This window comes from Festucalex cinctus, chromosome 3, assembly GCF_051991245.1.
Source record: "Festucalex cinctus isolate MCC-2025b chromosome 3, RoL_Fcin_1.0, whole genome shotgun sequence".
Taxonomy (NCBI): Eukaryota; Metazoa; Chordata; class Actinopteri; order Syngnathiformes; family Syngnathidae; genus Festucalex; species Festucalex cinctus.
In genome coordinates this window covers 1848464-1875545 of record NC_135413.1, presented here as the reverse complement: position 1 = coordinate 1875545, position 27082 = coordinate 1848464, and the positions used below count along the sequence as shown (strand labels likewise).

At 40.8% G+C, this 27082-nt stretch overlaps 1 protein-coding gene and 1 long non-coding RNA gene across 2 annotated transcripts in view; both read left to right on the top strand.

Moving 5' to 3' along the window:
• Positions 1–27082, top strand: part of chst6 (carbohydrate sulfotransferase 6) — a 136715-nt gene that overhangs the window by 47512 nt on the left and 62121 nt on the right. The gene's annotated exons all lie outside the window — the stretch shown is intronic.
• LOC144015440 (uncharacterized) lies at positions 6610–17677 on the top strand. Its single transcript, XR_013282702.1, has 3 exons — positions 6610–6747; positions 8083–8348; positions 17519–17677. It is a non-coding gene; the product is annotated as an uncharacterized LOC144015440 (long non-coding RNA).

The window sequence follows — 27082 nt, the reverse complement described above, 5'->3', positions numbered from 1 at the left end:
TTGAGTATTTGGAAATGTGAGATCCGATGATGACAATTTATATGTAAATAACTATGTGATCCAGATCAGAATAATGTAATCTAATGGACTTTAGTGACAAAATATGTTTAAGGTTGAGGTCAGACTCTGCAATCAGTAAAGCTCAAGCAAGATGCGCGTCCTTTACACTAGTATGGTTAAACCTCAGCCAAGCACTCGGTTGCACATTCTGAGCCCTGTGTTTAAATAAAATGTGAAATATTCACGACTTTCTTTACAATCAGCAGTGCTGTGTATGTCATCACTGTCCAGGAAATTGGCACAAACAAGAAGTACTAGCCAGAGTGTGAAAACATTGATATGTTCTGCAACCCTTCTTCAATTAGATAAATATTGACACAAGAGCACAATTGTGAATGTTTTGCAAACACTGAAAAGTGAGGTTTGGACACCTTCACCCTTGCTGGAGTTGTCTTAAAGCTTTGGTTTTAGCTGCCAAAAACATGTGGACAAAAGGCCACAACAAATCCAAAAACTAAGTTTCTCAACATAGCTGTGCTGGTGTGGACATGACCTAAGACTGCGGTCAGCAGCAAACATGTTAAATAAGGTTTTCGCTTTCACTCTCGAGACAACGAAAGCCTAAACTCGTAATTACAAAGGCACAGAGTGAAACGGCATGCACACGTGGCTTTGAATGGGAAGACTCCAAAGCAAAGCGTCCCCAGAAAGATCCGCAGGCATAAACTTGATTGGAGCCGCATCGCGTGATGCGGCAGGCTAGCAAAGACCTCTAAATCAGCGGCGCAGATGACGCTAAACCCCCAACCGCACACCCTGCCATCTCTGAGATTGGAGAACAGAATGAATGTCTCCAAGTGTGATGTCAGTCCTTCCAAGGCCGTAAACCAGAGCAGTGTGGTGAGACTTGCTCCTCTGCTTATTTCCCACTGAGCCGTGTTTCTTGCTTCGCTGCCCTGTTTCCCCTGTACAAGTGTGACTCTGACAGATTTTATTGTCAGTCTTAAGTTTCTCCTGGGCTCCATTATAGCGTTGAAAGAACTGACTGTTAACACGAAACACACGCAGTCCCTCAGCCAAACACTTTCTGTGAAACTCTGGCGTTACAAAACAAATTGTTAAAAGTAATCATTAAACAAATTAAAGCATTTTTTTTCAACATGCGTCTTAAATCTCTGTATTATATTATCATTGAAGTTCGTCATTAATGGTGTGATCGGGGTACCATAAAATATGTACAGCGTTTAGTTATGTGCGTCTGGGCCTCTAGATTGTAAAGCTAGGCAACAAAACCTTAGAATTGTGTGGGATGATTGAATTGTGTGGGATGATTGCAATGGCGCTCTGTGTCCAACAGAGGGAGGCAAATACCTGTCAGCCATATTATCATTCCCAATGTTTCTCAACCTGACTAATTTTATTGCATTTTTCGTCTTTATTTTAGCTGTACACTTGCATATTATTTATACATATAATCTGGCACAATATTCTATACAGGCGTTCTTGTTTCCCTGAGTATTTCTTTAAAAAAATACTATAAAATAAAGTTTTGGGATGTTCAATACCATTACTCACAGATACAAGAAAGTAATTGCAATTTAGAAATTTCTATTCTTCACATTTCTAACCTGGAAATAGCCAGATTGATATTGTGATCCACTCAACAGAGTTCGCAACAAGATCAGTCTGGGACTACTCCACGGTGATTTGCTCGGGAAAGGCGGGACATTCTGTACAATACTTCGAGCTGATTGGAGCTGATTGTGGCAAAGTGAAGCTATTTGAGAAGATGCCTCGTTCACTTCCTCCGTAGAGATGTGTCATCAAACCACAACTCAATGTTTTAAACCATAACCATTGCTTTTGGTTGAATTATGTCATTCTAACGCAATCTAAATCAATTGTTTGTCCATTTTATGTCGAATTTAATTTTCACCTCCAATATGGCGGATGTGATGACATATAATATATCCCTCCTCACTTGCTATATACTGAACCTCGGAAGTGCACCACTCTCATTTTCTATAAAAACGTGTATTTTACAGATATGTCATGCCACAGTGTACAATATCGGGGGAAACAAAAACAAAAACTTCCAGCTTCACTTTGAAAAATGTGCGGCACTCTCGCACGCCAACATTGAAGGCAAATTGGCAATCAATCAAACAAAATCATATCACCCATCCATCCATTTTCTCGACCGCTTATTCCTCACAAGGGTGACGGGGGGTGCTGGCGCCTATCTCAGCTGGCTTCGGGCAGTAGGCGGGGTACACCCTCGAGCTGGTTGCCAACCAATCCAGGGCACACAGAGACGAACAACCACTCACACTCAAAAGCACACCTAGGGACAATTCAGAGCACCCAATTAACCTGCCATGCATGTCTTTGGAATGTGGGAGGAGACCGGAGTACCCGGAGAAGACCCACGCAGGCACGGGGAGAACATGCAAACTCCACCCAGGAAGGCAGAAGCCCAGACCTCTATCTTGCGTCCTCAGTACTAGGAGGCGGAGTAAAAAAAAAAAAAAAAATATATATATATATATATATATATATATATATATATATATATATATATATATATATATATATATATATATACATACATACATTTTCTTGACCGCTTATTCCTCACAAGGGTCGCAGGGGGTGCTGGCCCCGATCTTAGCTGGCTCTGGGCAGTAGGCGGGGGGCACTGGACTGGTAATCGCAGGGCACACAGAGACGAACAACCATCCATATGCACAAGCACACCTAGGGACAATTCGGAGCGCCCAATTAACCTGCCATGCATGTCTTTGGAATGTTATATATATATATATATATATATATATATATATATATATATATATATATATATATATATATATATATATATATATATATATATATATATATATATATTATTATTATTATTATTATTATTATAAAAAGACGAAAAAGAAGAATTTATTTTCCCTCTGGATTGTAAACCTAGGCAAAATTTGCACGACCACTGAAATGCATTGGATGGGTGCACTGACTTTCTGCGTCCAGCAGAGGGAGACAAGTGCCGGCTAGCCATATTATCCTTGATTGTGTTTCTCAACGTGACTGAATTGATTGCATTTTTTCTCCTTTATTTCTGCTATACATTTGTATTTTATTTCGACATTTCATCTGTTCTGTATGATTATTCAAATATATTTTTATAATAATAATAATTGTTTTTATTATTATTATTATTATTATTATTATAAGAATAAAAATAATTTGTTGTTTGCCACCTGTAATGTGCCCCACCACCACTGATCTGTATATACTGGATAGCCGATGCAAGCCGATGCGCCCCTGCAAGCCGTTGAAGCCACAGGGCGGCCATTTTACTCCTCCAATCTCACGAGCAGACTTCCCATCTCACGAGCAGACTAGTCTAAATACGTATACTGTAGATTAGACATAAACAGCTCATAGGCTCTTCGTATAGGGCCGGGGAGCGGAGGTGGGGATGTTTGTGGCGGGGAGGTCACTATATTTTGTTGAACAAGTGGACGGTAGGCCATGTGCTGCTTGGGGAGACCCCTTTTCTTGTATCGATCATCTTTTGTTGAATTACAGTTATAATTCTTTAATTCTCTATAATTCTTTTTTTTTTTTTTTTTTTTAAGATATATATATCCATCCATTTTCTTGACCGCTTATTCCTCACAAGGGTGACGGGGGAGCTGGCGCCTATCTCAGCTGGCTCTGGGCAGTAGCCGGGGGACACCCTGGACTGGTTGCCAGCCAATTGCAGGGCACACAGAGACGAACACCATCCACACTCACAAGCACACCTAGGGACAATTCGGAGCGCCCAATTAACCTGCCAAGCATGTCTTTGGAATGTGGGAGGAGACCGGAGTACCCGGAGAAGACCCACACAGGCACGGGGAGAACATGCAAACTCCACCCAGGAAGGCCGGAGCCTGGACTCGAACCCGAGTCCTCAGAACTGGGAGGCGGACGTGCTAACCACTGCATTAGCATATAATTTATATATGTATTTAAGGCAAGTTGTAAAATGTCTGAAGTCCTATTGTTTATGTTTGACACATTTAAAACATCATAACTCATGTTGTTTCTACTAAGTACTACCTCAAATCTTCTCCAATTTCGATACTGTAGTATAAATGTATAGGATTGTATGCGAGAAACGTTTATTGGGAGTAGTAATATGGCGGCCTCGCGGCGTCAACGGTCTTGGCCTACCTAGCGGCTATCCACGACTATAATGCGTAAGATTAGTGCAGTGACGCTCTGCGTCCAGCAGAGGGAACCAAATCCCGACCAGTCAAATCCATCATAGTTTCTCAACGTGACTAAATTGATTCAATTTTTCTTAATTTCTGCTGTACACTTGCATATTAATTCTACATTTCATCCGGCATACTGTTATATACATGTCTTTTTGTTTTTGTTTTTGCTTCCTTAGAGATCTGTTTAAAAATGCCCCAAATAAACATGCACAGATGCACTAAAACGTCAAAATAATGACCAGGACATGTAGACAGCATCACACTCTAAAAAGCGAATTGTTGACCAACTTAATTGAATTACGTCAAGTGGTAACAGACAATTGAATTATGTTAATCCAATATATTAAGTTAAAAATTTATACATATATATATATATATATATATATATATATATATATATATATATATATTCTAGCAGCAGTTGCTAATTTCCATTTGTAGCCCTCTATACATAAATACATTCAAATACACATCACAAAGAAATACAAAGTCAAGATAAAAAAAAAAATATATAAGAGCATTGCAATAAAACAATAGAATATAAGATGACTGGATAAGGGATAAGTAAGTAAGTAAGTAAGTAAGTAAGTAAGTAAGTAAGTAAGTAAGTAAGTAAGAAAGTAAGTAAGTAAGTAAAAGCAAAACAATATAAAAAGAGTTAACAGTCGCACTTCGGATTGTCCTTTATGGTTATATTGCAATATATAGTGAAATTTAAAGACTAAATGCCATGTATGGGAATGAATACATCACTGCCTTAATGTATTGAATTATATTGTCTTGTACATTGCAATATGTTTTTGTTATTTGTTTCTTTGTGTTAATATTTTTAAATGATGACTCCGAACAACATTCCTAGGAAATCACTTGTTCTTTTTTCTTTCTTTTTTTTGCAATAACGCCGCAAAATAAAATAATAAGGCTTTTGTAGGAAGGAAAACGATCGACTTCATTTCGAGGCACATCATCTCACCACCTTTAACACTCTTCGAAATCCGTGGACTCCGTGATTGGTCAAAAAGCGTGAACTGCCTGTGATGTCATCCCAGCGCCGCTTGAGTGACAGTAGAAGAAGAGCGCAGGCTGGAGGAGAGGGAGAACGTGCATGAACGAGGATGCAAGAGGACACTCTACCTGGGCCCCATGCGTGACAAAACACCCGTTTGTGAAATTCAAGTCGACTGTTGATCAAGGACCTCACAGCCCGAGCTCACAAACAGGTAAGAGAAGGTGTTTTTTTGTTTTTGTTTTTTTATATAAGGACACGATGAACGCCTATATCGCGTTTTTACCTGCTTCACATCATGTGTCTTACTGCCGTGGTGCATTCAGGGTAAACATGATGTACGCTCTGACTTTGTAAAAATAAATAAATAAATAATTGCATTAAAAAAAACAGTCAATAAAAAATACTTAATGTAGTCATTGATTACTAAGTAATAATAATGCCCTTCTCAATAATGCACGCTTTTCTTACAATATTTCGGCCTGTAACGTGGTGTCATGTGCCTAACTCCATGAATAGTTGTAGAAGTAGGCCAATGACATAAGTCTAATTAAAAAGTGGAGATGCCGGGGGCCTATTAAAAAAAAAAAAAAAAAAAAAAAAACGTCAAGGAGACAAAACGAAGTGAGAGCACGCGTCAACTGTAGCAAATGGCGTGTTCGAAAGGGTTGGACGCACGTTCATGCTCGGTCATCTGACGATAAACGTCTTAATTCTCCTCTTTTCTTTCTGCGTTATGTTTTCGAACCTTGATCCCACTATGTGAGTTTGAACACGTCCAAGTGTATTGGCCAAAGCTTACGTTTTAAAAAAGCTACACACGCGGCCTCGTAAATTGCCTCAATATCAAAGATTTATAGTAATAATCGTGGAAATAAAACTTTATTATTCAGACGTCTCTATCGTAAGAAAAAAATGGACAGCAACCTTTTGAATGACAATTTCTTGCATGACGTTTTTTTGTTTGTTATTTTATTAATTAGTGTTAATAGGCCACGTGGCTTGGGTTTCGGCCTTTTTTACCCTAACGATATGTACATGCATTATTATTATTTTTAATAATGGGGATGTTATTAGTAGTGACCTAATTATAATAGCGATATTATATTTTGTAAGCTTCTCCTCTTGAAAATGTAACAAAATAAATTTAAATATAATATTTGAAAAAAATATATTTGTTATTTCCTTTGCTGTGTGTTTTATGATTATTTAGCAAAATGCTGTAAATGGATTTTGTAAATACACTGACACATGTTTACCTCCTCTAGATGCTAAGTGGCATCCTGCGTGGTAACCAGCTTCAGACGGTTTGGGAGTTTGTTTCTGTCTTTGGTTATCTAGCTGTATGAGTGTTCAATACCTGTCATAAAGCTAGATAACCGAATGTAGGAATGACTTCCGTAATTCACGTTTAGAGAGACAAAGTAAGAAACAGATCTAAGGCTGGCCTTTACCCCAAAGGTAAGAGTTGTTTTTTTTTATGTGCTAAATGTCTGCATTTAAAAAATAATGCTAGCACAATTATCTTCTATGAACAAGCAGACTATGTAAATTGTGTTATTTTCTTACGTGTTGAAAAACACTTGCATACCACAGAAGGTACACAATGTAAATGAAAATAATGGTGACCTGAAAAGACATTTAGGGCAGTTTGACAGTTTGTAATGTTATAATGTAGTATTGCTGTACATGTGTAATGATAAAAAATAAAAATAAAAATAAAAAGTCAAGTGTAGTAATGTAAATAGAGCAGAATTGAAAAGTGCAGTGATCTATCTTATCTCCTAATATGACGGTAATGAAAATGTAAATATGGCACACTGAATTATAATATTAATTGGAGTCATATAAACGTGTGCATGCAGATCTATAGATGTTAATGTGTATAATCTTTGGGTATAATTGGATTTCACACAATTTTGTTTTGAGGATGCACATCACCAAGCCACTAATCAAATCAGTGATACGAATTGCTTGTTTTAAACCGACTTGTGCAATGGCCTCCTCTGCCTCATGGCATGGATGTTAAATAAGCAAACACAAGTGGGCACATTGTTTGGCACAGGCTTTATAAATATTCATATGGAATGAGTGAACGCCGAATGAACTAGATCGGTGTGTAAGCTTGTCATAAAGTGCCAACGTGAATCTTTTATTTGAATTTAGATGTAAAACATCCAGAGCGCTTTGTTGACAGAGGAAAAGAAAGGGGGAAGCGAGTGCTTTTGTGCTGGGTTTAATGTCTCCAGGACGACTAATAATGCAGTGGAGTGTTGTAGGACCCTCTGCGGAACAGGGTTTAAAAAAACACTTGGCGTTTGTGTTTAAAAGCTGCAACGAATCTCCAGAGTCTTTGAGAGACATTGTGGCAGGCCTCAATGAGGCCGGGCCGTCCTGTCGACGGGATGTGAACTTTTCAACTCGCTCCTCGAGTGCCTTGCAGTCCGCATCCACGGAAAGCCTGAAGTGAGATGAGTTTGCATTCAGCGCCTTAACGACCTATTGCGGAGGCGCTGGCTGTCTAATTGCCTGGATTCACTGCAGCGTATTAGCTACGTGAAAAGGGCTGCGGTCCCAGCCTCTTCCTGTTCGAGGTGTCTTTATTTACGGGATGCTCCAAGGCGCCATTGTGTCATCCTTTGTACCTCCAGCACATGAATGATTCGTTGGCTACGTGTGATGAGCAGCCTCGAGCGTCCAAACGTGCGTCGCTGCTGCTCTTTGTGTAGCGTTCGCCATCGCCAACAATTCAATGCGCGCTTGTTTTCTAAATCCTGATTGATGTTCTCGTTACAGACTTTCAATTAACGCCTTGAAAAGATGGCGGAAGCGAAAACGAGGACGAGGTCGTCGTGCTTCCTCCTGCCCTCCTCCTCTTTTTTTTTTTTTTATGCCCACGAGCGATGGGATGCCATCTGCGGCGCCAGGGACAGACACGTAGGGGCGCCCGTGCCAGGAGGCAGACAAAGACCTTGGCCCGTCTCGGATCCTGGCTGCGCTCGGGGGAGCCATCTTGGGAGATGTCGCCGTGATATCTAAAATGGCCGGGCTTGACGTATAAGGTGAATTGCATCATCCTGTTTTTGTAGGGTAACGTTGGTCGGAGTAGTGAGAGGACGAATGGCGAGTGTGTGTGCGTGGATAAAGAAAAGATGAGTTCCTTGTTTCTTCCCCAGTCTCACACACACGCACACGGCCTCCCCCCTTTTTCATCTGTCCTCTTCCTGCTAATTAGCAGTTAGTGGGTGATAGTGGGAGGGGGTATAAGGGTGGCGGTGATAGGAAGGGGGCTGGGTAGCAAACAAAATTAATGAGCTGGCACTGGTTGAAGGAAAGCTGCCACCCTTTCTTGTCACGGTGCTCCTTTGCACACAGCACGCTGGACGCCATGTCGTCGTCCACCTGGCACATGTCATAAACACATGCACACACCGAGCATGTTTTAGATGTGTGTTTATATTTGTGATGAGGACATTTTGTTCATTGTTGTTCAATTTCAAGTCATTTATCATCGCTATCCATGACTACACATTCTGTAGAGTAAATTTGACTATTTAGAGTGGGACCAAATAGACTCAGTTTTAGAGTAATATTTACACTTGGAAGAGAGTAAATTCGAGAATTGAAAAAATAAATAATTATATAAAAGTCACTCAAGGGTTGAGGAACAACCTCACGACCTTCATCTTGGGAGACTGCCGATCTACTCCCTGAGCCATGCAGCTCCTGCTTTTTGTTAGCATATCCCTATATATCTTTTCTCTCCAAGACCAAAAACAATGCTCTTGGTCTCCTCTTGGAGCTAAGCTAACAGTAGGAGGTGGATAGCTCAGGTGATAGTGTGGCAGTCTTTCAAGCTGAAGGTTGTGAGTTTGATCCTCAACCCTGAAGTGATTTTTATTTTATGTTTTTCAATTTTTACTCACTTGTACTCTCGTGTAAATATTAGCCTACTCTAAAACTGAGTCCATTTGGTCCCACTCTAAATAAATAGAGTCAAATTTACTCTACAGAATTTACTGTGTACTCAAGAGTTGAGTACTTTTACTACCGGTCTAAAAAAAAAAAAAGTGGCATCAAAAATCTCCGAAATATATTGTAAAAGCCAAAAGTCTCTCGAAAATCATACAGGAAACATCTAATGCCATCAAATTAGGGATTATTTATTTTTAATTTTTTTAGACCGATGCTGATTGCAGGAAAAAATACCAATGGGCTCTTTGCACAGCTCAACTACTTCCTGAATTTAACACCACTCCTTCTTTTCCTGTCTTTAATGAGTGGACAATCTGATTAATCCAGGTGTGTCTGGCCATTGTCGTCGTGGTTACTGAGTTTAGGCACACCTGGATTAATCAGATTGTCCACTCCTGACAGACAGGAAATGAAGGAAGTAGTGGATTTGTGCAAAGAGCCCATTACAGATTACTTGGATGATTAATTTTAAGAGTCTCAAATGCATAAAATATCATTTTAATCTTTGCCATACGTGTGTTTGTATTACCAGTAGTTGAATTTATTTCATATTTAACACATTTATGTTTGACTTATGTTGCACTGTGTTAGTTTTTTTTTTTTTTTTTTTTTTTTGTTGAAACAAACAGTCATTGCTAACCTAAGCATTGCTTCTAAAAATTCAGATTTAGTTTGGTTTAAATGCCGTGATAGGTCAACAAATTTAATTACATATATTTAAGGATACAAGGTTAGGTTATATAAATCTGCGTTATGAACAATGTGACCAGTGTTGCTTGTGTCCAATTGCTGTAAATGGGTAAGAATACGTAAACATAAAATTAATCACCAAATTTGGCTAACGTTTGAAGGGTCATAATCTTACAATTCAATCGGCCAGGCTCTACACCAAATATTAAAAAAGTCCCTGTCACCTTCACACATACACAGAGCTTTGTCATGACATATACAATATATACAGATTGGCATAATTCAGCACAGGTTGTAGTAATGTAGAAGTACACAGAACTATAATGACAGCTGCCTCTAATGTTTTGATGACCATTTTGTGAGTCAGAATATTAGACATATCTCCAGCCACTACACCTGCATTAATATAAACATTCCGAAATTAATAACCGAGCATGATTCTTGGTTGAATTTCTGATATTGGCTTGGCGCTAATATTGCGGCCCTCGGTTAGCTGCTGTAGCGAGCATGCGTGTCCACCGCCAACATGTGCAGCTGGCGCGCTTGTGTGTTAATGAACAGCGTTGTGCGTTTTCACATTATCATTCAAGTCTGCGCTCGCTCGCTCCCTCGCTGCCCTCTCAATAGCTGTTTAGCGCCCCCCGTATGCCCCCCTCCGCCACACCTGCCCCCCCTTCCAAAAAAAAAAAAAAGCTAGCTTTCCCACAATTGTGATAGCTGGTGCCGCAGCGGGCCCCGGCCTGGGGGGGCAGGGTGGGAAAGGCCCTCCAGACTAGACATGAGCAGATGCCTGAGACATTAGACTGTCGTGCGGAGCACTGAGGTCGGGCCAGGCGCTGAGTTTGAATGTGTTTGCAAGTGTATGCGTGTTTGATATGTGTGCGTTGGGGAAAGGGGTGGGGTGGGGGGTGCCACCTGACTGTTCATTAGTCTATTCATGCCCTTCTCTGCATGTCTGAAAGGCATGGAGATGCGATGCTGTTTTTCTCTGCCGGTTGAGAGCGATTGAAGATGCATTCATGCAACACATAGCGACCTACACCTTGATCACAGGTGGAATGCAATTAGAAATCAGACACACATTCACCGTCTCAATCTGATTGTATGTTGCCTGCAAACCTTTTGATTTATCTTAACATCAGCATATGATTGGTGTTAACATTTGAAATGCCGCAAACGTTTCTGTGCCTATGTGAAAGGCCAAATGATGTAGCTCACTGATAATGAACAACACATATAGATAGAAGATAGAAGAGAAATCCTGTTAAAACAGACGAGGATAAAACATGACCCCTCATTACCGCTAATATTGATCGAAATAGGGTGAAAACAAGTGCGCGTCTGTTGCAGAGCCACGCCGAGACGCCATCTCCTCAAACAACACCAACTTCCTCCTATCTAAACTCATTTCATGATTAAATAGATATTTTTTTCTCTTCATTCTTTTGGGTGGATGTGACATTAAGTTAGTCATGTCCCAAATAATTTAGGTGGTGATTGAACATAAGCGTCTGTGTTTAATCTCTGAAAACAGAGAGTGTTTTCAATCAAGACTCCATCTGGGCAGGAAAGAGGATTTAGGACATCAATGGTTTGTACGTTCAAATATTAACTAACTTCATGCTTGTGTGTGTGCCTGCGTGTAGATTTTTGAGAAAATATTCACACAAATGTATTCACCATTTTCACGTGTTTATTTACTGTTGTGTTGCATTTATCATGGCTTACCATTTGTAAATGTTCAATTCTGCTTGTGAGTTGCCAAATATGTGTTTGTGGATTGTCAGACACGTGCATTTATTTTTGAGACAAGCATCATGCTGGTTTCAAAAATTCACAAGACACATAGACAATTACTAGGGGTGTCACGATTCGCCAACTCCACGATTCGATTTAAATTTCGATTTTGGGGTCACGATTCGATTTTTTTTTCGATTTTTTTTTTTTTTTTTTTTTTCTCCGCTCCCCCACTTTATAACACAGAGGCATATGCTTCTGTAGGCTAAGGCTAGTCTATGATCATTGGTTCTATTCATTGTACAGTAAATCTTATTTCAAAAGATCGGCTACATATAGGTGATGCAATTTCCATATTATTTTTGTGTAAATTTATGTAATATATGATAATTGACATTAGGCAGGAATGATCAAATTCAAAGAATTTATTTACAATATAAAGTTAACCGTCTTGTTCTTACTGAAGTGTAAAATAAAAAATAAAAAAACAAAAACAAAAAGTCACAGTGGGTGCCTGCCATCTATTGACTGTTTTTGGTTACAACAGTGTGCTGTGCGTTCCTCTTAAAATAATGTGCAATGTGCAACAACAACAAAAAATATATTGTATCCAAAGTCATGGAACAAATACAGCCTGAACAAACTATATCCCAACATTTACAGTTGCTGGGCATACTGTAGCGTGGTTCAAGTACACTAATTAAATGTTTGAATCCAGCGTTTTCCAAGGCTGCAGGTCTGCTGCTATAAATAGACCTATGGATCTGGCGTTTCGCGCGAGCTGAAGTGTGTGGAAGTTTCACTGTAAATGAGGATGAAATAGTTGGTTGGACCGTTGTTTTCCCACTTCTAGTTGAATTTGATAAATCTAAATCTTTGTGATGCCTGCGTAAATGTCCCGTCATGTTTGTCGTGTTTCCCGTTGTTACGGCTGGCGGCTCGGGCCATTCAGTTTGAATGCGCCAGCGCGACACTCTGATTGGAGGACTGTGCCAGCGCGACACTCCGATTGGACGACTGTGCCAGCGCGACACTCCGATTGGACGACTGTGCCAGCGCGACACTCCGATTGGACGACTGTGCCAGCGCGACGCTATTGTGTATCCGTGTATTATACCCCTATTAGTTATTGTTTCTCCTCCGTTCTGTCAGTTCTGTCAAATGCGGTTATTATTTGTTCACCTTCCACTTTCACTCCCTTGTCAAACCCCTGCCTGAAATTTCAATTAAAACTACTCAGATGTTAAAGTCGACCCGTGTTTATCTACTCTATATTTTCTGTTATTGTGTTACTTCCCTTCCCCTTGACGAGCCGGGCGTAACACCGTGGCCGAGTGCAGTACGCGCACATAGCATATCTTGCAACTGTGGTCTTTTTATCGACAACGTGAACGTTGTCGACATAACTCACCGGGAACGCAAAATGTTTCCAAACTGGTGACGAGAGAAGCGGGAGCGGCTTGAAGCACCATTGCTGTGTCTGTCCGCGCTTGCCATCATGACTGCAGGAGAAGTCAGCTAACAAGTGCCGTTAGCTAGTAGCTGAATGGCTGCGTCTCATTTGCTTTCCTGGGAGGTGGCGGTGGCGGCGGTGGCGGCGGGCGCGGGGGGGGGCATCGAATCGTGTGTCCTCTCTTCTATTTCGATGCTCGAAATCGTGACGTAATTTCGATCGATTTCGATAAAAAATCGAAATCGTGACACCCTTAACAATTACACACGAGTTCTCAAAGGCCTGTTCCTCCTCCGTCCACAAGGAGGCAGTGTTGCTGTCGCTATTGAACAGGAACGTTTGAACCGTTTCTCGTTTAAAATTGGGAAATTGAAAAACGGAAAAGGAGCCTTTATATGACTTTCCACTACGTCTTCAACACATGTCGGGAAACCAAGTGCGACCCTAATTTGTTTTCCTCGAGCTTACGCTGCCTTGACAGGAAGACATTCTTCTTCTATTATTTTTCCTCTTTTAGGCCTCTAACACATAACACAGCAGCAGCCAAATAGGTAGCAATAGAAGAAGAGTGTCTTCCGGGTGAAGGCAAAACAAGCTCTAAGGAAACAAATTAAGATTGTATTTTGTCCTGATTTGTGTAAAATAAAAACATAATTGAATGTCATTCCCATTTTTTATATCATATTAGGTGTGCGCATCTCTCCACAAAAGACAATTCAGTGCGGTTTTCGATATGTGGGGTGTGAAATGATCCAAGGACGGTTCGATTTAAAAGCAGAACAATTTGTGGGATTACGATTGCATTTGATATGATGCAGCTCAGTTGGAAAGGCAATTACTTTTTAGTTGTCACTCTACATACATTTGAATGAACTTGACAGTACAGCAAACGTGACATTTCTTTCGAAGATAGCTCTCTCCAATAAAAGACGATTCAATACATATCTCGTTATATTTCAAAGTGGAACGATTTGGTTTGATTCGAATATATATATATATTTATATATGTATGTATGTATATGTATATACACACACACACAGTGTTCCCAGTGTTCACTTTGCGTGGCCTCGCTGTTTCCCAGATTTTTTTTTAATTGCAATTTTGCATGTTTTTTTTGTTTTTTTTACAGTAATGTACTGATTTTATAAAATGTATATAAATGTTTGAACATTGAGAATGTTTAAACAAGAGAGAAATGTGAGAAAATGTAAATGCCTCGTTGAGAAAAAGTGTATAAACCTTTTGGTGAGGTTTTTGTTTTTGTTTTTGTTTTTTTCTAAGAGAGAACTCAGAATTGTTCATTCGACAGTCTTACCGATTCAACATCTTATCATCATTGCTCTCTTTTTTTCTTTTTCTTTTTTTGTGCGCGTGAATTTGTGTAAATTTGTATTCATTAGTTCACCTAAAACCTAATAAAAATCCCATTACCCTTCACCTTAACCGGATACTTCAGAGTCTCGCCAGAGTCGTGAAATTCAGAAGGTCAGGAGACCAGAGGAAAGGTCAAAGGAAAGAAAGATGAATCAAAGTGAAATCCAGCACCAACTAAACACCACCTGCCACCCACATGGTTACAAAACCAGTCTTACACCAACCCCAGAAACCTCTGTGGTAAGGGATTTTAGAGCCTTAAAACGTTTATAATAAATGTAAAGTTTAAACCTCACTACTTCTTCGCGGATTTTATTTATTGCGGGTATTATTTGACAAAAGTAGTCATATCGCTAACAAATCTGATTAAATAAAGGACAAATTGTTGCATGCGCTACTTATTGACACAACGTCAAGTGTGCTACTTTAAAGGAAGATGGTCGTCGTTTTTTGAATATTTTTTTTGTTGAGCTTGCTATGTTTCTCAAAGGTCCTCCTGGGGCTCGAGCTTATCTTTGGATCTCTCTCGGCCGTATGAATGTTTAACACGCTGTAATATTTAATGCTCAGCTCACGGGCAGAACCCAAGAGAGTGGGATGCCTTCCCATGTGGGTCAAGCGAGGCTCACGCGGGCTCTTTTAATGCAACTTGGACTAATCTGCCACAAAGCTCAGCGTTAAGTATCTTGAAGAAGGATGTCGAGACGCTTGCTCGGATTATGAGGAATCTCCGTGTGGAGATCCTGCAGGAGAGGAGAATTAGGTGACTGCGCCTTTAATACTTCTTTGGAATCATTCCAGCGTGACGAGTATTGGCTGTGCTCTTGCTCAGACGTCATCGTTCATCAGTTGGATTCAACAGTTCTCCTGTTAAGTTCAAGTTCATGTGTGCAGCCGCCGAGTTCGGGAGGAGGTCCCTGCCTGCGTGCGTGTTGGGGGTTACATAGCCTTTGACCTCGGCTGGCGTTGCTATGGGGAAGAGGCCGGCAGGCGCAGTAATGTACCCGTGAAAAGGCCGAACTGTCACTGCAGCGCGCACACACATGCACTCCACTTCCATTAACATTCTCTGGCTATGTCCGTTGGAAGAAAGCAGTTTATGTTTATCATTCATCCAAGGCCATTGATGTGAACAGCCTTTATGTGTATTGTGAGCTTGCAAGGCACTAAATACACCACTTGTCAGACATGCGCTTTCTTATTTCAAACAACTACGCCAATGATAATCACTTGCAGTCAAAAAGAGTGCAGGTGGACATTTGACTTGGGATAGTCACTGTACAGCAGGGGTCTCCAAGTTTGGTCCTCGAGAACCCCTACCCAGCCTGCTTCCCATGTTTCTCTCCACTAACACACCTGATTCATGATCGGGATTGTTATCAGGCTTCTGCAAAGCTTGCTGATTAGCTGATCATTAGATTCAGCTGTGCTGAAGGATGGAGACATGGAAAACAGGCTGGATAGGGGCTCTCGAGGACCGAACTTGGAGACCCCTGCTGTACAGCGTTCACACCTATACAGACTTAAATTAACACTTCAAAAGTGGCTACACTCTAAAAATAGTGGGGTCAAAAATTGACTAATCCACTACGTAGGTCAAAATGACCCAACTTTCTAATTTTTGGGGATTGTTTTATGCAAAAATAACTTCTTTTTTTTCCGGTTGTAAATGACCCAATTTTCTGACCCTAAATGACCCTATTTTAGCGGGGGAGGTGGGTTGTTATGTATGTAAATGACCAAGAAAATTATGTCAAAATGACTCAAGTCGTGGATCAGTCCATTTCTGACCCAAATGAGTTATTTTTGGTCCCACTGTTTTTAAGTGTGTATTTTATACTAAATATAGTTACATTTCTAATAATAGTTTTGAATGTGTTAAAAAAAAACGACACAGAGTTAAAACAACTGATGGCAGTTGACATTTAACACTAGTCAACACTGGTCATTGTTGATTTTATATTACAGTAGTGTATTACCCAATCTCGTCACCTAGCCACCATTTAACTCTGGAAATGTTAGTTAAACTTCAGGGGTTAAAACCGTCAAAAAATGTGACCCTGAATTTTTATCACTCCATTTTTTGCGGTGTAAATGTTATGTTGGCTCTTTGAACAAAACATCATGTACACATCGAATAGTAGAAAGAACCATGAATTGAATTGTTCAGAGTACTGTTATAGATCTAGAAGTATTTGGGCAAAGGCAGTTTTTGATTACCCTTCATCATAAATTTGAATTGAATAAAATCCAGATGTGACTGAAGTAGATTTTAACCTAATTGAAGGACATTCGTGAAACTACACCGACATTTTATGCCAAATGTCTTCTATATTTTCAAGGATATGGTCATTTGTGTCATTTGTTATTTTATCCAAGTATTCTAAAGTATTATAAATGGAGAAACGGTCAAGAACAAGTGCACATCTCAATTCTGTAAATATGTGAACGTGTGGCCTCATTTAAGATTGCATTCATTCGGGGGAGGGGGCGGAGGTTTGGGGGCGGTGGTTCACGAATAAAGGAGTGTGTATTTGCATATGCTGCATGCTGTCTGCAGAAAATAAAAGGAGCAGGCAAAAAAAAAATGAAGATATCAGAGGTGGACAAAGAACAAGGACAAATCCTTCATTGTGGGCTTAGTGGGAGAAAATGCTCGTGTGAATTGGGGAATGGGTGAAAATTGACAGAGAAAGACTTGGGCCAGCTTCCCCGTGGGGATAAAAGCCTTGAAATCCCTCCGTGATAGAGCCGGAAAATGGGAGCGAAAAACAACATGGAGATACACGGGCTTCATAATCATAATAACAATAATAAAGGCCTTTAAACATGTCTCTGCTGATGTTTTTCTGTTTACGATCACTCTTTTAAATGTTTGACATTTGTACACATCGATGCAATTGCATTGAAAACGTATATTTTTGTTTCTTAAAAATAATGTGTCTATGCAGGGTTGAATAGTTGATGTGTTCTTTTGCTTTGTTTCCTCTTTATGCTGTCAGGATGAAGATGACCACCCGTGGAACAATCCAGCCTGCAGCGTATAACGAGGACCAAAAAGTCATCACACCCCTTTCTTTTCTTTGATAACTGTTCAGCTTACTGTTCTATTTTTACTGCACTTTGTAATGTAAAATACGTTGATCAAATAAAGATCTCAAAAATTGTGTATAATGTATTTCAATGTGGTTGTAAAGAACATTAAAATATTGCTTTTGAAAAATGATAATATATATATGCATTCTGACGTAAACATAATAAATAACCATTAATGAAATAATAAAAGCACGACGGTGTAGTTTAAAAACAGAGAGAACCTGTATTTTATTTTGGTGACAAATGACACCATGCACGCACAGTCCTTTCAAAAGGTTTTAGAATACTGTATGTTTATTTAAAGGAAATGTCTGGAAAAAATGCGCTCTACAAGTTTTAATGTGCGCTTTTTTTTCGGCTAAAGTTTGAATTAGACTATACTATTTTGTTCAATACACAGGCGCTGCCTGTGCGTGTAGTGGTCTCGGGATAAAATAGTGAATTAACCGAAAAGGAGGACGGGATTGGTCGGATTAGGCCGAGGCTACGCGGTGTGGCACCTTGTTTCCACCCAAACAAACAGCATGTGAAGAGATTAATAGAGAGTGAAGGAACCAGTTCAAAATAATGGTTCGGCCATGCACGCACATCAACACTCGCCCACACGCGCACGTCAACGCGGATTTGGACGACTGTGCACCCGTTTCTTTAAATAAATGTGCAATGCATAAATTAATACCAGACAGTAATGTGTTTAATTGAATACATTGAAAGCCCAAAGAAATGTGCACAAACAATTCTATGGGTATCCTATTCATCTTTACACTGTGTGCAACATTAGTGTATTTAAAAAAATAATAATTATCTTGCATGTTTAATATTTCAACAAGTTTGAGAACATTTTAAACATTTTTAAATTTGAAAGTGAACATACATACATACATAACATAATTTCGATCCTATAGTGAGGTTAACTGCCGCAGAAAATGGATGGCTATAGACAAAGTAATTTATACTGTATGGTGCAAGTCCAGGGTACCTCAAATCTACGCTATTGTGTAGTTCAGCCGATAATGTAATATAAAACTATATTTTAATATTGTTAATTCAAGTTAATTGTAAAATAAGTGACAAAAATAATTTTGATATTTCACAAATAGGCTATGCACAATTAAACATGGACACTAAACTGTAAAATAAAACATCAAATGTGATAACAAAAATAAAGAAAAAAAATCTCAACTAAACACACATGGGTCCATGATGGGGAGGTGTGCATGCATGTTTTCCATGCATCTCGATAATTGTGGCAACTCCTCTGTGGTTGAATGCAAAGCAATTAGTGACAGCAGCCTCTGGAATGTTGAAATATACATATGCATTAATAAAACTGCTCCACTGGAGTGATTTTAATTATGGAAAACTTCTGGTGTGTTTTCAAGCCTGTGTGCTCCACAAATAAGTGTTGCCATGAACAATCCCGACTCCCATCATCTGTCTTGACCATTTAGGCTAAAAACAACCTTTTAACACGTGTCTTGATTTGTTTTGGTGAAGTCCTTGCAGGACATCAGGGGTCAGGGGTCATGATCAGGACGGTCCCCAGAGGACAATAAACAGACCAGAGAGATTTTGAGGTCAGGAACCAGAGTCAAAGGTCAAGGGCTGCTAATTAAGAGGCTATTTCCAGCCATTCCCCGGTGACCACCACACTCAGTGCACAGAAAAAAAAACAGCAGGAACTTGTGCAAAACAGATAAGGAAATGGCAACAAAGCTGCAAAAGAGGAAAACAGGAGTCGTGTATTCCACTTTGTGAAGTGTTATACTGAATGTAATATGTTGCAAAAGCCATTTTCTGCAGATGAGCTCTCAGATAAGTGTACTGTAAGAACCACTGCAGCAAAAGTTGAATGAATTCTGTCCACAGTCTCCACGTTTTGGAAGGAAAGTTGCTGGGAGCTGTTTATGCCTCGCAAAAGCGAACTTTAGCATAAGAATGGAGACGGGGCCTGTGAACTCCTCTGAAGTCGACCTTCCTCCCGCCGTGTGAATAGCGGCCCATTCTTTTGAGCCTCGGCCTTGGCCTAAACTCCCAATCCGTCTGATTTAACGTATCCTACAAGGTTTCCTCAAGCGTGGGGTGCCCCTTCCACACACGCTTAGTGCAGGGGACGCACTCCCTTGCCTATCAATGGACACAGGCGCTGAAATGGACAGGGGGGCATTCTCCTATAGGATCTTTGTGGAATTAGGTTTCCTCTCAACTAGTCCAGAATAACCTGGATTTTTGGATTAGTTAAGCAATCTAGATATAAATATAAATATGTGTTTGAGTTTGCCCGCAGGGTTGGATATGCAAGGTGTACAAACTGATGTGCTATAGCTCCACTGTGATTGGCTGGCTCACAGCCAAGGGTGAGAACTAACATTTGCACTGCAAGTTGATTCCCTCAAAATATATGATGTTCTTTGGTGTCCATATTTAGCAAAATTAGGGAATAAAAATGTGTAAAGAATCTGTGTGGTTATATTTCCTGCCATCATTTTGAGCTGTGAGCGCAGCACAGGAATTCAAAAGACACATTCCAACAGGCTGTTTTTTTTTTTTGGCAATTTATCATTCAGCATTTATATGGACACAGGGGACTCGAACCGTGTCTGATGTGTGACTGCTGTGTTCGCCTTTGACCCCGGACTGTCTGAAGGGCCACGGTGACAGAGTCAAGGTCAAGGGGAAGGGGGTTGGGAAGACGGGGATGGGGATGGGGATGGGCGCCATCTGACGAGGGGACGGGTACTCTGTCTGGGAGTGCGGAACCCAGACACTCTCAGGCATTTATGCGAGGCCAGGTGGGGTCCTTTGCGGACCCCTTTTGCATCCAGAACGCCGCACTCTGTCTGCTGCACGGCGGAGGGGGAGCTTCTGTCTGCACACAAAACAATGACTCACTAATCCTCCTACATGCAAAACAACACAAACTCAATGATTGAACATTTTGGACCACAATCAGATGTGAAGAAATTATCCATCCATCCATTTTCTTGATCGCTTATTCCTCACAAGGTTCGTGGGGGGTGCTGGAGCCTATCTCAGTTGGCTTTGGGAAGTAGGTGGGATACACCCTGAACTGGTTGAGAGCCAATCGCAGGGCGCACAGAAACGAACAACCATCCACGCACACAAGCACACCTAGGGACAATTCGGAGAGCCTAATTAACCTGCCATGCATGTCTGGAATGTGGGAGGAGACCGGAGTACCCGGAGAAGACCCACGCGTGCACGGGGAGAACATGCAAACTCCATCCAGAAAGGCCGCACCCTGGACCTGAACCCGAGTTCTCAGTAGTGAAGAAATTATTTTGTCTAAAAACACATTTTGCCACTTGCTGTCGACTGAAAATGACATCACGTGTGCTCAGTACTCAGGTAACGACCAATCATGGCTCAGTTTGTGAACGTCACATGACCAAATCCAGAAAACAGGTGAGCTGTGTTTGGTCGTTTCCTGAGCTCTGAGCACCTGTGATGTCATTTTCAGTCAAAAGCAAGTGTCAAATGTGTTTTGAAAGATATTAAATATACATGAAAAATAATGAAGTTTTCAAATTAATTATAGACAAAAGAATAACTTCTTACTGCAGGAAAATGGCTATATGAGTCAAGTATCCCTTTAACAGTATAATCATATTCTTGGCAAAAGACTTTAAGAATTTAATGTGTTGCAATAAATTAATGACGGATTTACTTTTTTATATGTTAAGGTTATGGCAAAGTATATATTTTTTTTTATTTATAATTTGTGTCCAAATTGGTAGGTTGCGTCATCTTCTGGATCCTTCGTAGGCTTCTGGATCTCTCATGTCGCCTGTGTTAACCAGATAAACAATGGCAAAAAAATTGGACTTGATTCACATGATGATTAGGATAAAAGTGCATCAAGGAGACCATATGGAAAGGCAGTAAGGCTAAAATTTCAGCGGCAGGGTTCAAATTGTTTTACCATGGTGTAGATGGGAAGAGAAATGGAGTAGGTCTTATCTGAGATGAAGCCGAAACCTGAAGTTGAGGTTGTTTTGTTGACTGTAATTAGCTATTATGCCCCAACAAGTAGTTCTGAGCATCCCAGGTAGGGAATGACTCTGGATCGGTGCAGATTGCAATGGACACGTTGGTGGAGGAAAAAGAATACAAAGAGATGCGAGGTAAAGCAAAAATGGAGGTGGCAATGGCCAAATGAGGCATAATTCAGGTTGGACAGTAAAGAGGGTGAGAAATGTCTTTACAGGTTGGTTAGACAAACAGATTGAGCAGCAGTTTAGGCTGATTAAGGATAGAGATGGAAATGTGTTGACTGGTGCCACTAGCGTGATGTGCTGGAGGTTGGATCCCAAAGCGCAGAAACAAATAAGATTTTAACTATTTATTCACATCGAGAGGCGTGGAACAAACGTGACTAGATGAGAAACAAAGAGAGTTGCACAGAGGACAGCGGTAACAGAAGTAATAATTCAACAAAGCCACACACTTCTCAGGAGGCTTATATAGACAAGGAATCGATCTGATTGGTTGTGGCTAGACATGTGGGTAAGAGGACTAACATGGAATTATCTGATTGGCCGTTGGCCAGGTAAAGGGTTTAAAGATTCCTGACATCACATAACATCACATAGCCTAAAACCAGTTGAAACTAGATGAGAAAGGAATGAAGATTAGCACAAGACAGTATATGTGCGTGAATGAGAGCACTTGAGGAGGAAGAGTGAGGCTACAGGGAGAAGTGATGGCGAGAGCAGAAGCATCGATACTACTTATTTTTTTATTTATTTACATAAATCCATCATATCCTCTGCTCTCACTGCAAAACTCACCCAACTACTCACACACACCCAGTCAGAGCTATAATGTCACCGCCCTCAGACCTCCTGGGTGATCTGCAGTGAAGCGTGTAGCCAGCTGTCAATCACTCCTCCTCGCCCGCCTTAAGAGAGACATTTGGTCTGGGACAACAGCAGCCCGTCCCTCCCCATACATTCTGCCTCCCTTAGCAACCATGGCTGGATGACTGAGAGGCTTTGTCCCCTCACAACGGGAGCGCGCCATTGAACCCAGGCGCCCGTAGCAACCAGAATTACAGGGTGCCAAAAAGGGGTCTTTTCTGTGAAAACGAGGGGCGAAAGCTCTGTTCTCGTCCATACGTCTGGGATTCATATCACAGGTCTGAATGGAACCCCCTCCTCCTTTTAAATGCTGGTGTAACAGAGCGTACGAAGGGGCTCGCGGGGATCGAATAGGATCATGCTTAATCTGCTGTTCCTCGCCACTGTGGTCTGACCGGGACACTTAAACAGCCTCTGTTGACAATTAGTGGAGTGGGGAGATACCTGGGGCACACACAGGTGGGAGTTTCATTGATTTTACTGTGCTGTGTGTATCATATGGCCTACAGAACGTGTGGAGACAAAGAAAGGGTAACATGGGTCTCAAACTCAACTTACGTGGGGGCCACTTGAGAAAGAGTGTGAGTGTGTCTGGGCTGCATCAAGTATTAAAAAAAAAAAGTACAACTAATCCAATCTTCTCAAACTTTATTAATAACAGCTCAGAACATTAACAGTGCTGCACAATGTGAACAAGACTGGCGATCCGGTTCTCTAATCTACCTGGTACTTTACATACTCGCCAGCATGTCTAGTTGAGTAATGACATCTGATTTCTTGAGAACTTGAAGGTATGTTTGCATGTCCTTGTAACGCAATAGGGTTGTGAACCTTACAGACTTCGTAGCTAAGACGTAAAGTGTGTTGGTGTTGTGATTATGCCCTGACTGCAAGTAGCCACGTTTGCTAATAAACGCATGTTCAAAGGAACACTCGGTCGTCAAGCCTCTCAATATAACACTTGTGCTCAACAACAACATAAAATTTTTTTAATAATTCTGGAAATTGTCTGGTCTTGTCACCAACCTTACTCTTCATTGCAGGTTTTGGAAAAGACATGACTCGGACTGGATGACACGATCAATGTTCCCTCTAATTTTCCGTGTGACTGTGCATTCACGCAAACTTCTTGAGCAATCCATGTATTACGGTGAGCGACATCCACGGACTTATATACAAACTCACAATGCCACTTATATCACCATAGCGAGAAGTGAAGCCACCGGCAGCCATCTTACGTTGCCACCCACTAAGCCAAAACTTGAAAATATTCGTTTTCCTGCAGTGTTTTCATGTTAATTTACGGTCTCCACAGTGAAATGCTGCCGTGCGTGGCGTATGGTTGTACGACTAAGACTGCAAGAAGCACTACATGCACATTTCATTGTTATGAAATTAATGCATATATAAATTTTCTCTTATAAGGTAGCCTACAAGTGATTTAAAAAACACACACCATAGCCCCCTGGCTGTGAGTTTGACAACCCTGGTTAAAATAGTTTATGAACACTTTTATGGACTTGCAGTGGCTTTCATTTAGGCCTTTTACTGCTTGCTTTGTTAGAGTCACAACATGGATTCCTGAATGCATTGCCAACTGCTGTTAAACCCTATAAATATGAAATTAATTGATTTCAAGGGTTTTCATGGAATTCAGTGTTAATTGAAGTTGATAAACTTCAAAGCAGTAATACTCCATGTTACATAACGCCACAAAACGCCATTGCAAACTATACTTCTAGCATCACTGCAAAGGAGTCAAAAGCAGCCTGTAATGTGAGCAGGACCCAGGTGATAGCATCCATGCATCCATTTTCTGAAGCGCTTATCCTTTAGGACAAATTTTATATCAATCCGCTTGCCATACAAGCTGCTAGCTTGCGCAAAGCTAATTGGTAAGCTAACTTATTAATAGGTGGGTTTCATGTGACGTCACGACAAGCGCCCAACCCCAGATGGGGGACAGGAAGTAATTTTCCCATAGGAAAGACCTGAGAAAATGCAGATGTTTTGTGCTGTTTATGGCTGTACCAACTGGTGTAATCGCGGAAAAAAATAAAAAGCTGAAGAAAAAAAAAAAAGAGAGAGAGAGAGAGAGAGAGAGAGAGAGAGAGAGAGAGAGAGAGAGAGAGAGAGAGAGAGAGAGAGAGAGAGAGAGAGAGAAATAAAAGCTACTTTTGCTGCCCGAAAGTAGTAACCCATAAAGGTGAATTAAAAAATAAAAAAAAATTAAAAATGTAAAAATAAATACCGAAAGAAGACGGCAGACCTGGATTAAAAACCTTCGTCTTAAATCCGGAGAAGCAAACTTGGACAACGCTCGTATATGCAATGATCACTTCGTGAAAGGTAAGGATACAGTGAATGAAACTATTTACATCACTGAATAAATTACTCAACAGGCCGGTGTGATATTACCGGAAACATAGCTAACCGTGATAATACAATGTGGAGTTTGTTCTACAGCTTGTGTGTCGCTGTGGCCATGCTAGGTGGCAGTGTCTTTGTTTTTAGCAATGCTAGCTACGTTAGCTATCACAACGAGTGGTTCTTAAATTGAGGTCCTTCTTCCAGGAAGGCCACAACATATGTTAGACCTCTGAGAATGGTTAACCTAGCAACACGTAGAAAATAGCAGGTAAAGTAACAGTTAGCCAGCTTGCTTGTAGCCAGATGCCAGTGGTACATTTGTGTACATTTGAGTTGAAAAGAGACATCTACTCACCCGAACAAAAACAAGACACCAGTCATTTATTTATTTATTTATTTATTTATTTATTTATTTATTTATTTTAATTATTTATTTATTTATTTTATCCGAGTTCGCTGATCCATCCAAACACGAAATAGCTGTAAGCCACCAGGCTTTTATACGAGGTGTAGTACGATGTGTGGAGGACGGGGTAGTTCGCGATGTTGATTGCCTCCAAACCAGGCAAATCCGCCACGAATCTCTTTTCTTCAGAGTGTAAGGATCGTATCCGAATATATTTTACTATTTTAAGAGCCTGTCAGCTACATCCAGGCTAACCCAATTTCATAGTCGCTTTCCATCATTTTCAATGGGTGTTCCCCACTTCATGACCCCCAGTTGAATTTCGCGCACCACCAGAATCACGTGATTGCAACCCCCCTATAGACCCGAATCGCGTGCGAGCAGGTCATGCCAGCTGCAGCCAATAGCAATCTAGTTTTGCCTTTCAAGGACTTCAGCTTCTAACTTTAGCGCTATCTCACAGCTCCGCCCCCTACAGACAGAAGCAAATATGGCTGCAATTCAGCTACTGTGCATGGTGTCTTCTGACCAAAGGTCCTGCGAGCTATTAAAAGCTTGCTTGAGATACTATTCTTCTTGTTAAGGTGCACTTAAAGTAAACTGGTAAATCAAGGTAGCATTGTATTTCCATTATTTACAGAGGGAAAACTCTCAGATGTTGACCTGCAAGGTCATAACACAGGACAGACCTCCGATATTTAACCAAACTACTTTTTCTGCGAATGGTCATCAGTATGCGCCCTCCCACGACGTATTTCTGCCTTTCTGTACATTTCATAGCCATGTGGAAAGGATTACAAACTAATCTCAACCTGCAAACACTGTCGCTGGCACGCAGTGTAAACACACTTTCACTGGCGTCTTCTTTATCATTAATGAGCGTCTCTGTGGCTTTGCAAGTACCTATGTTTTGTGCACTTTCCATTTTGGAGGCCTTGTTCTCCACCCACTTTCCCACCCTCTCATTAACCGTGCTCCCCACCCACCTGTCAATCACACGTCATGTTAAAGCATGGATGACAGGTAGTCACCAATGAAATTGATGGTGTTGTTCTCCACAGAACCACCACCACCTTTCAATGCCACTTGCATCCTCAATGTTTTCATTCTCACCTTAGGTTCTCATCAAGTCACATCTGTGGTGAGCCCAAAAGACGGTCAACTTGATTCTCACAAGGCCCCAAAGCCTGGTGCACCTGCGCCCTTAAGGAATCTAGTTATCATGTAAACAACGCCTTGAATTAGTTCTGCATTTGTCCTTTAAGTAGATGGAGAATAAACATGAGTCAAGTTGGAGCGGGAACTGCCATCCAATGAAAAGCGTCCAATGTCTGTGTATGTGTGGTATCAATAGAGCAATGTGGCAGGTCCCAGCAGGTCCACGTTCTTTAATTGGAGCACTTGTGGCATCATTACCTCCTTCACTCAATATGTTCCTAAAGACAAAAGAGCGAGACCAGTCCAGTCCGCTTTTGTTAATACTGGATGCGGAGATAAACTCCTTGCTGCTTTTCATCTGTGGGAAACGACACACTTAAGAAGAACAGAAATGCCCGTTCTCAGTAGGTTGGTCATTACTGGTCAGATCAATGCAATGAAACACTGACCTTGACCTTTATCATTTCCTGCCCTTTGAACTGAGGTCACAATGAAAAGGCAAGTGTGAGTTTGGTCACCATAATTTGTCTGTCTGACCCCTGGGAAAACTCGAGGAAGTGCCCATCTTTTTATGTATAGTGGACTTTTTTTTAAGGGCATTTGATTGTGATAATATCTAGTGGGCACACCTTTTATACTCGTTGAAAACTCAAAGT